Below are 14,208 nucleotides of genomic sequence, written 5' to 3' on the forward strand. Positions count from 1 at the left end.
CTGACCCACGCACAATCATTTTAGTGTTTTCTTAATCGTACATTTGGTATGCTACGCGTGGGTCAAAGATGGAAAACAAATAGTGCGCTGACATCCCAACCAGCAACAAGTTTACACGAGTGAGCTGGGTATGGCTCCATCATAGATAATAAAGATATGGATAGGACATAATGGTCTTATCAGCGGTCTTCGAGGGGAACAATTGAGGCCAAATAAAGTATACCTATATCGAGTATCGACTATCAATATAAAGGAGCCTCAATTGCCTTCCCCTCCGGGAACGCGGCCTGAAATGTATTTAACATAGGCGTGGACTATCCATGGTGTCAACAATCAAAGGATCAACTTGATAATCAAACACTTAAGTTCGGCAACCTGCAATTCAGGATCTTTTTATTCAAAGTGTACTAAAGAGTCATAAGAACGTTAGTTAAATAAACCTATGGTTAGTTGAAGCTATAGTGATGATAGACGACTACCATCACTGGTCGTGAGCTTTGCGATGATCGTTTCCTACTAACCATCAAGGTATTCGATATTGTAAACATAACAATGAAAGAAAATATTTATCAACTGATTAGGTTACGTATTACCTACGTATTCGGCATTGTTAACATAACTATTCTACCTTTACACTTTTTCTTCCCCCGTCTCTCACAGCTATATACAGGTTCAGCCACTCTCATTCCACTCCTCCATATGATCGGTATTCTGTCTATCCATCTCTTCTTCAGTCTTCTCGTCCCTCATTTCCCCCCTAAATTAACTTCTATAGCCACTCTCACTATCTCTCATCATACAGTGACCGAACCACCTAAACCTATTCTCTCTTGTTTTCACTACAATATGTACACTACCCTTAATTAATTAATTTCTTATTCTATCCTCTTTTGTACCTTAACACCTCACTTATTATTCTCATATCTGATACCCTCACTCCACTTACCTACCCTAACCTTACATTTCTTTTTCATCTTTCCCTTTCATACACCAAACATTCTGAAATCCTCTTGACCCATTTCCTTATCTTCGCTATATCACACACTTCCTAATTCCTATTCACTCAGTCTCTAGTTACCTACAAGTCATCGTACTTGATTATCGGTGAAAATATTTAAATATCATTGAGCGAAATCCCTACTCGAAAGAATTACTTAAAAAAATAACATACCTCGCCAATTTTCTAATTTTTAACACGACTTTATTGATAGCCGGAATAGTGTTATACCAGTATAATTACAATACAAATATTGAAAAATTTCGAGCAATACATCCTTTGATCAATTAACAATAATAAAAAAAAAATCTACTGAGAAATAAAAAAATACATACCCCGTGACGGAATCAAAATCTGCTACGAAACTTAGTCTTCGAAGCACTGAAACGTTCACACATTTCAATCTGCTTATGATATAATATTATTCCCAGTTTGAAAATTTTCACTGACGAATACCATTTCTGAAATAACACGCATCTCAGTAAAATGTTCTACAATATTCTAATGACCTATGCGTTACAGTTTACAGATATTATATAAACCTACCAATAAATACCTAATATTAATTTTTATTACACAGAGTTTGTATTTTTAAATGTTGTATTCAAGGATTTATTAGTTTTATTTTTATACCTAACAAAATTACATTTATTCACAAGTCAGTATCAACTAGAACTCGACTACGAGTAAGACAGCGTTTGGATTGTTCGGACTGGCGTATAATTTATTATTATTATACATTGCGCCTTTGGTAGGTAGTAGTAAACGTATATGCTTCTACGTTACTGAGTTAACAGATTTTCCGTGACAATACCTAACCGTCCTAATCATAGAAAATATATATATATGGTCTTAACCGATTCAAAAAACCATTTATTTGTTTCTATGCGGTAAATTGAATTAAAATTTACAATATAGATAACGGTTTTTTTACTGAGTAACCATTTATTTATTACTTGGTTTATTAACAAATTCTAATTGATATAAAATAGTAATAAAATAAAAATAGTTTTATTGATCCCAATATTTAAAAATAATGTTTCAAATAAAATAATAAAAAGAATTTAAGAAATACCTATTAATAAATATGTATTACCTAAATATCAAAATAACTAAATAAATTCGTGTTTTTTTTTAAACATTTTCACGCCTTCTCTCTTACGAAATTGTATCACTTCTCCTTAGAGTAGCATAGGAGGTTATGAACACTTGAAATTGTGCATGTTAAAAAATCAGCCATATCCTCCTCCCCCTTGACAAAATCATTTGACTCATTTAGCTATTTTTTGAATTAAGAACGTTACATTTAACATACAAAACTGTACCTACCTACATAATAGTTATCAACCTATTAACCCATCATTAATATTATTTTTTTTATTGTGTACACTAATCGATTGGTAAATACAATATAACGTCAAGTTATAAATAGGACGTGGATTTAAATGCATTAAAAACAAGAAAAAATTCCTTAAAAATACGATTTAAAGCACTTATATTACAAAGCTTAATAAAATGTCCAGAAAAATTAAAAGTCCTATTTAAACGAATATAAAATAGAATTTAGATAGGTGTATAGGTAGTGTATTCGTTATATTTTGAGTTTCATTATAGCACGTCAGTCAATCAGATGCTATTTAATATTTTAAAATAAAAAACTTCGACAGTAATTCCATATTGGCAAGTGATGTTTTCTATAGCTGAAAACTGAATAGTTATAGTATCGAACATAATGGGTACGTAAAAAATAGAAATATAAGTAAAAAAAATTACCTTTATTTAATTGTATTTAATTTTTTTTTAATAAGTTTTTATAAAATTGACTTCAACCCATATAAATGTTCTAATTTCATTTTTCAATTCGTTGATAATATATGAAACGAATTCTTTGCTTGGAAAGCAATGTCATAGATAATTCAGAAAATGCAGTTTATATTTAAATCCGCGGCCTAATTATAAATAATAATTTCTGATGCATTGATGCTGAAGAGTGAGGGGGGGGTGGACAATCAGCCGTACCGAAATCGAACATCTTAAACACTTAATATAAACAATTTTTCACACACGCGTCATGGAATGAAAATAAAAAATATTTATAATTCATATTTATACCGATTTTTGCCGATCTTCTATATTAATAATAATTATAAATATATAGCAATAACAAATCATTTTTGAGTAGCGGCCCACCGAGAAAGTTCCCAGTATCCCGCCGGCTCAGTCCGCCCCTGGTTCATATTGTAACCAAAAAATCTATTATAAACAATACAATATAACGATTTTAGTTATTTTGTTGTAATTTAAAAATAGTAGGTATTCGCGGATTTATGAAACTTTTAGAGTATATTATAATAATTTATATACACGATGACACTTTCAAATGTAATTTTTTGGGCAAAAATGACTTTAACCTACTATATTGTAGGTACTAATGCCTAATAGTAAAATAAATTACTTTAATCTCAATATTATTTATTAGTTAACGATGTCTTTGCTCAGAATCGTTTTTCGTTTGTTCGTTTTGTATTTTAATAATTTATCCATGGATATATTATTATTACTAATAATTATAGTAGGTGTGTTTGTTCTATTTCATTAATTTATTTAATACTATACCAATAAATTATAGTTTAATTAATAATTTTTGAAACATTGTGTTCGAAAAAATAAAAATAAATGTGGTTTTAATTAGAGTCTTGTTATGTAACCTACCTATATGTAAAAAATAAATAAATTTAATCATAACTGTTGAACTTTTAGGGACATAAAAGGTAACACATTCGTGTATGTAGTATTACACTATTTATATATGTATAGGTCAGGATAGGCTGCAGTTGACCATTCCGTGAATATTACTTTTATGTGTACTTGGTTATACGTCCCTAATCCCTATGATATAGAATTATAGAATATAGATATTAGGTGAACACTAGAAGTTAAGTATGTGACACTAAATTAATAGTTACCTAAAACTTATAATAACGTTGTATTTGGAAAAAAAACTACCAGTTATTAATTAAAATTGTATGTTATGACTATTATCATTTATAAGTTATAACATATATTTCTATAAATTAAAGCAAAACATATATATATTAAGTACCTTATAAAGGTAAGCTCCTATTAATTATAATTATTCTACGAACAGGGACTGGAAAAACGACGACGACGTTTATATCTCGCGTATTTTATACATTTCTGGTTCGGAACTAAAATATGCGCATACAACACTTGGATAGCACATTTTTCGTGACATTAAATATTTATTTTAAGTCTTAAAAGTAAAATTAAGCCCCAAAAGAATATAAAAACAAACTTACTTTAATTATCGACTCTTTCGGCGGAATACGTGACGTGTGTGAACTGCGACGCCCGTGAAGAAACGCTCCAGATTACAGAACTTAGAATATTGTAATTTATGAAAAATAAAATTGTACGAAACGCAGTAAGTTTTTTGCTCATATTTTCTTTGCCTATTGAAATTTTAGAATTTTTAATCGTATGTGTCTTCTGCAACGACTTTGAGATTTGCCATAGATAAATAAATAAATTATATCGATATTATACTAGGTACGTCAATATGATGAATCCACGGATATAATATAATGCAACTTTTTATATCAAAGAGTTCCGTGTTAAGGAACAATTTGTTTATTGAAATTTGATATGACAATAAAACCAAAATAGTTTATAATTTTGAATTTGAATTATAACAATATGATATAGGTATTATTTAAATTATTATTTTAGTTTATCAATTTAATTATTGATTAAGGTGGTGAATAGATATCAGAAGCACAAGAATTTTTTTATAAGAGTATATTGTATTTTATGAATTATTAAATAAAAATGTGATGACTGGATTTTAGAGTTAACATAAAGCCAAATACCATAATACCAACTAGATTTCTAAAACTCTAAGTCTATAATTTTAGATTCTGAGCGGATAGATGACTGTATTAATTTTCTATCTTTATTTTTTTAATATTTTTAATTATTTTTTCTTGTGGTCTGTGTAAATGTATTTTTGGTGTTTTAAGGCTGCTGTAAGATCAATTTATGAGAATCCTTGCATTAAATTGTTAGGATTATTTGATATGAATAATTATTTTATAGAAGGTACTTATTTATAGGTAAGTCGATCAGAAACTATATTTACATTGAATATGTTAATAGTAAAAAGCTATTAAAATATCTATTATTTGTATTTATTTGTTAATAATAATTAAAACTTAAATATTAGCAGTAATCTTGTTCCTTTCACAAAATGTTTATGTTTGTGGATTATAAATTAGAATAAACTACAGTTTCCAGCTTCTACTACAACATTATTTTATATTTTATTTTATGTTTTTAATTTTTTTAATGCAGTCTGCACCTTGTGTTGGTGATTTTACACGTAATATAAAAAAAATGATACTAGTGATGAGTAGGTACCTGATTGTTTAATCAAATTATTTACACGATTTCAATAAAAAAATATCTATGAAGTAAAACACCCGCATTTCTATTAACTATAAATTCATAATTGTATGTATAGCTATACATGTTAAGCTATATGATAAGACAACTGTGCAATTTTTTTAAGCATAATCCGTTTTGAAATCGTCCAGAAAAGAGATTGTTTTAAGACTGTCTGTCTTGATAACAACTAATTTAATTTAAAGTGTATTGTTATATTATATTATAATGAAATTTATAATAATAGTAAAATATATAATTACAAGACATTTAATACCTATATCTATAGCCATCTAGGGTATAAACTACACTAAAAAAGGTGCAAGTATGCTAATAAAATATATGAGGTGTATAATGTATTTATGTATATAAAAATATAAAATATAAAGATTAATAACATTATATTGTTTTAAATAATTCGCGCAAACCTAAGGTGATACCCGGCGTATGGTATAACATGCAAAAAGTTGCGTATTAAACTTGGCGTGGTGAAACGAAGACGGTCTCGCGTATTTTATACATTGCGCTTTTGGGATTAAACTTATAAATGCTTCTACGTAACCCAGTTAACAGATTGTCCGTGGCAATAAATATTTAATTTAAGCCTAAAAAGTAAATGTAAAATAGTAATAATATGAAAACAAACTTACGCGTAAGCATCGACTCTTCCGGTGAAACCTAGCTAGAGTGCCGCCGTCGCCGAAGAAACTATCTTTATCCATCTTCATCTCGCTCTGAACTGAAACTTGAAAGTATCAAAATATTTTATGAAAATAACCTGAATACCTGATCATAACGAAATGTGTGAGTTTGTGTTAAAACTTACATTATAATGTATACGGCTCATAACTGTCGGTCTATATTGATGGCTTATTACTTATTTGTTCACTGAAATTATTAAAATTGTTTATCGTCGCCGACGAATGTCGACAATTGACGATTGCCATAGATATTACAAAATATATTATGTACTATGATAAATCCATAGAACTTTATATTATACTAAGTATCTATGTATACAGTCTATTGATAAATATTAAATCGTATGCATCGAGATGTATGTACTACCAGTCTTATTCTGTGGTACTACACTACAGCCCAACTTTTTGAAACATTGTATGTTAGCAGAAGCACCATCACACGTTACATTCCAGACCTGAATGCCTACCTCATGCAGTTTTACAATAGCTGTAGATAATAATGTACTTAATACATTACTATTTATCTTATTCACATAAAAAAAAGCAATAGGGCATTTAAACTGTTTAGTTACACTGAAAAAAATATTCTGTTAGGAGAACTGAAATACAGTAGTTACAACCGTGCTTACCAGTTGGCTCAGGGACAACAATATCTTAAGTTACAGTAACAAACTCATTTTTGTTATCTAATAACTGTCATGGGTACAAATCAATTCGTTTGGAATACAAAACTTAATTTAGGCTTGTTTACAAAACTCATAACTAAAAAGTAAGAATTACAAATTAATTTGTAACTATGCAGAAAAACATGTCGTAGTTGTCACAGAACAGTTAGTTAAATTTGTTCGATATTAGTTACTATGACCATGGAAGTTCGTTTTGGTCTACAAGTTATTTTGATACCAATACAGAACTCTTTTGTAGTAAGTACATACTCAATGATTAATACAACAATGCAATTTAGTTAACGTTGTTGTTAAGATCTGTTATCTCTACAAAACAGACAATGGTATACAAATTTTATTTCTGTTACAATTACTAAATATTCAGTGGGTACAGTGCTCAAATTTGGTGGGGGGGTACCTACCAAAGGAATCACAGCCCCCTGTTTTTCAAAATATGTAAGCACTACCCCTCAAATTGTTTTCCCAATTGCCTTTATGATCAGGTAAAGGAAAATTGGATCAATACTTACTTTTTACTTAAATGCATCCCCATATTTTTATTTTTCCAATTTGAGCACTGATACTGTAAGCATAATAGTTTTTATTAGGTGAAGAACTATTGAAATAAAATAACAACCGCCAAATTTGTTTTTCTTATACTCTTTATTTTACATATATTTTAAAACAAATTTTTTTAACAAAAAAGTTTTAGGTATTTTAAAATTTTACCTAAGTAGGTACATAAAATACATTTGTTATATAAATAAAGCAACAATATAATTTATAAAGGACTTCTTAGAGTAATATATTTTGTTCCATTTGATACAATATTTAAAGTATTTGGTACATGAGAAGGAAGTAAATCCTGAAATACATAACTAATATTATTGGTTTCTAGTAATGTTATTTCATAACAGTAAACATGTTCATCGAAACCTATTGTTGTTAAAATGTTGCACTCAAAAATTACCCTGTTTTGCGCATAAAGAAAAACATTATTTATAATTGCAAATTGAGGATTATTATCATTTAAAATGTCTAATGTCAATATAGTTTTAGGTTTGTAACGAGTTCCTCCCACTTCAGCCCAATTTACTCGAATTAATTGTTCATCTATATTCAGATTTAGTTTATTTAGAATTTGATGCTGTTTTATAGAGTCTAATTCTGTTTGAGGTCCTACATTAATATTATTACATAGTTTACCATTAATAAATGTTTCATTCAATTTAAGTTGATGTTTGATTGCCAAAGTCTTGCAAATGTTACGCCTATTGAATGAAGACCTAGCCGAAATTTTTGATACTTTATGTTTTGCTTCATATCTCATAGACCATAAGTGAATTACAGGTCCAAATTTTTTAATAAATGAGTGATAGTGCGTTAAAAAATGAAATTTTGGTTTTAAACGTTTTTTACTATAGTTTAAATACAGTTCATTCATTTCAGCAACCAAGGTCTGAAGCCTTGAACAACTGTCTTATTTTACATACAATATTTTAATTCAGTAATTATACTCAGTTGGTAGTTAAAATAAATATAATACAATCTGATTTAGTGATTGTAAATATTACCACTTTTGTTTCTAAAAAGGTTATGTCACCACTCGCCAGTCTGTATACAATTTATCAAATATTAACTTCTATGGTAACTGGTAAGCATTATATTATACTATAATACTATAGTATACTATTATAAATTATACTATTTCAGTCTCAGACCATGAATAAAATAATTTATTGTCAGCTATTATTACCTTCCTATCTTCAATAGTCTTCAAAATTAATCCTTCCCTGATTCTCAATTAAAATGCTTAGGTTTTGAACAGTACGGTTAATGTTTAAGCTTATTGTAGTATTAGCTTTCAACCGATTCATAGAACCCACTTGTACCTAAAAAAAAATTTGAACACCCATGTTTCTAAAACTATAACTGCAATGTAATTCTACTTGATCCAGGTAAATGATTGCTCGATCTCTAACCGTGTTCACAGTTAGGTTTACTGGATTTTCAACATTTTTTTGATCATCTGTTAATGTTGTTTCATTCATTACAAAACCAGTGTTAATATCTAAGTCCTCAAACGGTAAAGGAACATATCACTGATCACTGGTTTAATACGTTGAGAAACCTTTTCAAATATGCTAACCAAAGGTCTTAAATAGAATTTTCCATAGGCACCTTTGGGTGCGGGATTTGGTGATATCTCGTTTGTCACAGCATATTTCTTAAAAATAATTAATTAATAAACTGTATATGTATATTGGATAGTTAACTGTTATTAAAACTCACGGCTTCTTCAAGTGTCTGTTTAATTTTGAAATACCTTTCAGTAGGGTCTCCAGCTTCATCCAACGGAGCATTATAATCGTATGAGGTCAACTGTGGTAAGTATCCAATACTTTCTTTGGTGTCATTTGTATTCGCTCCCGATGTGAATCCAAAATTTGTACCTCTGTGAAACATATAAAAGCTAAACGAAGCATTCATTGCCAACATTACTTTCATTTGTTTTACAACATCGATGGGGTTTACTATATATTAATATTATTATTAGTTTTCATCGGGGTACGAGAAGGACATCTATTTTGTAAAACTGGATTATTATTGTTTCGTCTGTCTTTCCGTTAATATGATCAAAAATATGAATAATATGGCTATCGATTGTGATAGATTAATAGCCGAAATACAAAATAGACCATGCATTTGGGACACTTCCAGTGAAGAATACAGACTCCGAGACAAAAAAACACAAGAATGGATTGCGGTAGCCGAAGGTATAAATGAAAACTGGACTGGACTTAATCAAAAAAAAAAGATGACTATAGTGAGTAATATTAATTATTAAAATAATTATATTTAGGGTTTGGATGTTAAATAAATAAAAGGGGTCAATGAATAAAGGTGTTAACTGACATTTTTTCAAAAATGCATTTTATTGCATGAATAAAGGTGTTATAATGTTATAAACATTATATCAAAATTTGATAAGGTTTTATTTAGTAGTTACCGAAATAAAAAATTGATAAGGGTGTTATAAGAAGAATTAATCATTAGTTGTAGTGGATAAAAGTGGTAGTGTATGTTAACTCCTTAGAACAAAGTGTTATTGGATATTACCGCCTTTATCCATGCTGTTATTGAATTAAATTTCGGTGTTATTTGTATATGTATTTTTAGACACTATCTGCAAATATTATCCAACTTTTCTTCGTGGATTGTTTTTACTTTAATTATTTGTTATTGGTTAATTTTATTATTATCAAATAATAATGTTATTAACAATTTTTGTTTGTTTGATATTGATTATCGCGATCGGTTAGTACGTCGCGGTCGTTTTGATTTATTTAACGCGGGTATCGATACTATGCACACGTGTTTAACTTCGCTCCCGAGTTATTCGTCGACAACTTTCTCCAAACTCAATGGATTTTGTTCTAATTTGCAGTAATAAATAAATCCAAAAAAACTAAGTTCTTGCCCACGTATGGTTATCTTTTTCACAGTCATCTTAAACCGTGTCAAGTCTAAAAAGTAAGAAATTAATTACTATTATCGATTAATTAATTACCGCCTCGAGGCACCGCTCATCCGGTGACCTTTGGACAGTAGATAACCGTTAGCGGCACAATGTCGCGTAATCAGCCAATTAAAAATAAACCCTCCAACGAACGCTCATCTATACAGAGCGGTTCAAAAGTCTCATTGCCTACTATCAAAATCGTCAAAACGTCTACCTCCAATAATTCAAACAATGACGGATCCGATTGGACCGTACAAACCAAACATTCGTCTTCTCCAGGTACGTCTCCCCACCCAAAAGGGATCAAAACAAATAAATCTTTCTTTACGCCAAACCGTTACGAAGTTTTAAATGATGAAGTCGAATCCAGTGAATCCAACGAAATGGCCACCGAATCCGCTCCCCAACTACCTCCACCACCGCCAATCTTTATCACATCAACAATAGATTACACTGAGTTATGTAAGCAATTAAAATATATTTCTGGCGATGAAGGATTCTTATGCAAATCTACATCAAAAAACCTCAAACTATCTTTATATTCGTCCAACTCTTTTCGCCAAACAATCAAACTGCTAAATGACAGTTCCATCGAATATAACACATATCAAGCTAAAGAAGACAAGCCTTATCGTGTTGTCTTAAAAAACCTCCACCACTCAATACCTACAGACTACATCTCACAAGAATTAACTGAGCTCGGATTCTCTGTAAAAAATGTCACAAACATAAAAAAGAGACAGTCAAATGATCCATTACCACTTTTTTTCATAGACCTAAATCCTGAAATTAATAATCCGGAAATATTCAAACTTGAAACTCTGTGTTACTCAAAAATCAAGATTGAAGAACCCCACACCAGACGTGATCTCCCCCAATGTCATCGATGCCAAAACTATGGACATACTCGTTCATACTGCAACCGTAAACCAAGATGCGTCCGCTGTGGTCAAGACCACCTCTCTGACATGTGTGAAAAAAGCAAAGACCTACCAGCTACTTGTGCTCTATGCGGTGAAGGTCACCCATCAAACTATAAAGGATGCACGGTCCATAAACAACTTCAAAAATCAAGAACCACAAAAATCGCAGATCAACGCCTCACGAAGCCTTCAACCACGGATGCAACAAATTCCATCTCCAATCAACCAAACAACTTCGTTCAAGAATCATCATAATCATCTCAAAACTTAACGGGTAAGTCACTCAGCACCACCACTCGTACATATTCTGACGTTAGCAAATCCCCAATAACTCAAAATGTCCACCCTACCACCCCTGAAACTCCACTCTCCACTCAATTATCATCCTTTTTGGAAAATTTCCAAACTCTTATTACACCACTTATAAGTCTCCTTACCACTCTTATTAACAATATAATCTCAACAAAATGACTACTAATAATACAACAAACTCCACGCTACTTATACTAACCTGGAATGCCAATGGGCTAAAACAGCACAAAGACGAACTCCTTTTCCTACTCCAAGACAAAAATATCGACATAGCGCTAATATCTGAGACTCATTTTACCCCGAACTCATGCATCAACATTTATGGTTACAAGGGCTACTTTGCTTGTCACTCAGATGGCTCATCTCACGCTGGCGCAGCATTATATATCAAATCCAATCCATCCCATTACCCTCTACCTCCTTATATATTCCCGCATATTCAAGCTTCTGGTGTTTCAATTATTACACAAAACAATATACCTATAAATATATCTTCTATTTATAGCCTCCCTGGAATTAGCATAAACGCAAGCCAGTTCTCAGATTATTTCTCAACCCTAGGTCACCGATTTATTTCAGGTGGAGATTATAATGCTAAAAATCCAAAGTGGGGGAATCGTTCTCCCAACACTAGAGGTAGAGCGTTATTCAACTGCATAACCTATAACAACTTATCAACATTGGCTCCTCCTGATCTTACTTACTGGCCCTCCCATAAAAACAGACTACCCGACATACTGGACTTTTTTGTTTACAAATTGCCTAGTAACATTCACTCCACTATAAATAACCTTTACGACCTATCCTCCGATCACACACCAACCCTACTCAAAGTTGGGTTAAGCCCAAGTACACCAAAAAGAGAAACACTTACTCCCGGTCGAATGGATTGGTCAATCTTTAAAAAAACTTTAAATAACAACATAAAACTTAACATTTCATTAAAAACAACAGACGAAGTAAATGATGCGTTGGATTTTTTAACGTCAACAATTCAGTCCGCTGCTTTGTGCGCCTCCATTACGAAAACTAACAAATCCTCGCATAATACAACACCACTTCACATCCAAATCTTACTAGCAGAGAAACGTAAGGCTAGAGCTAAGTGGCAAAAATCAAAATACCCCAATGACAAGATTAAACTTAATCAATTAAGTAACAAACTTAAAAAGGTAATAAGGAAGCACAAAAATGACTCTTACAATTCATATGTTGAAGCCCTCACAACAACCAACTGCTCCTTATGGAAGGCAACCAAATCCCTACTACGGTTTAAACAACCTTCTCCTCCTCTTCGCAATGCAGATCACTCTTGGGCTATCACTGACCTCGAAAAAGTTAACATATTCGCTGAGCACCTATCGAAATGCTTTACTCCTCATGATATACAGCCTAGTGCATCTCAACTAGAAATAGTGGAAAGCTCTCTCAATTCACCCCTTCCCATGTCACTTCCCGCTAAAAACACCTCTCTGGGTGAAATTGAACACATTATCAAGCAACTCCCTATTAAAAAATCACCAGGTCATGATCTAATTAGTAATGTTATTACAAAGAACCTCCCCAAAAAAATTATTATTTTTTTATCACACATATTCAACGCCATTTTCAGACTATCGTACTTTCCAAACACTTGGAAATACTCGGTCGTTATTCTAATACCTAAGCCCAATAAACCACCACAAGATCCTGCCTCTTACAGACCCATAAGTCTTCTCCCAACCTTTTCAAAAATTTTTGAGAAAATTCTTTTAAAAAGACTCATTCATTTTACTTTTTCAAAAGACATAATTCCACACACACAATTCGGATTCAGATCAAAACATTCTACTTTGCACCAATTACACAGAACAGTCGATATCATATCCAGCTCCCTGGAAAAAAAACATTTCTGTACAGCAGTATTCATTGACATCTCCCAAGCCTTTGATCGGGTTTGGCATGACGGACTAATGTACAAACTTAAAAAGTTCTTACCCGCCCCTCTTTTCCTCTTGATAAAATCATATCTATCAAATCGTTTCTTTACAGTTCGCCTAAATAACACCTACTCAACCCGTTACACTATTAGAGCTGGAGTCCCACAAGGAAGCGACATCGCTCCATTCCTTTACTCGATTTTCACTCATGACATACCCAAGACATTTTATACATCTTTAGGCACATACGCTGATGATACGCTAATAACCGCCTCCCACGAAAGCCACGTCACAGCCAGCAAAATGATTCAAAACCATTTAAATATGATCAGCTTGTGGGCAAACAGATGGAAAATTAAAATAAATGAAACTAAATCTGTTCAAGTAACTTTTTCACTACGTAATCTCGATTCTCCACCTGTCACGTTAAACAATATAACAATTCCTAAGGCAAACGAAGTCAAATACCTTGGACTAACTCTCGACAAACGCTTAACCTGGAGCCCACACATTAAACTGAAACGCAAAACTGTTAACTCTAGACTCCATATCCTTAGACCACTCCTAAAATCCAAACTTTCCCTTTCCAATAAACTAACAATATACAAATCAATAATTCGACCAGCTTGGACATACGGTATCCAGTTATGGGGCTCTGCAAAGCCCTCTAACACCAACACTCTTCAAGCTTTTCAATCTATCTGTCT

At 31.6% G+C, this 14,208-nt stretch overlaps 1 long non-coding RNA gene across 1 annotated transcript; it reads right to left on the minus strand.

Moving 5' to 3' along the window:
* Positions 1–207: 207 nt before the first annotated feature.
* Positions 208–9,353, minus strand: LOC132948803 (uncharacterized). Its single transcript, XR_009665048.1, has 3 exons — positions 6,285–9,353; positions 6,109–6,203; positions 208–1,458 (listed from the first exon to the last, which is right to left on the minus strand). It is a non-coding gene; the product is annotated as an uncharacterized LOC132948803 (long non-coding RNA).
* Between the last annotated feature and the right edge of the window lie 4,855 nt (positions 9,354–14,208).

Source organism: Metopolophium dirhodum, chromosome 7 (assembly GCF_019925205.1).
Source record: "Metopolophium dirhodum isolate CAU chromosome 7, ASM1992520v1, whole genome shotgun sequence".
Taxonomy (NCBI): Eukaryota; Metazoa; Arthropoda; class Insecta; order Hemiptera; family Aphididae; genus Metopolophium; species Metopolophium dirhodum.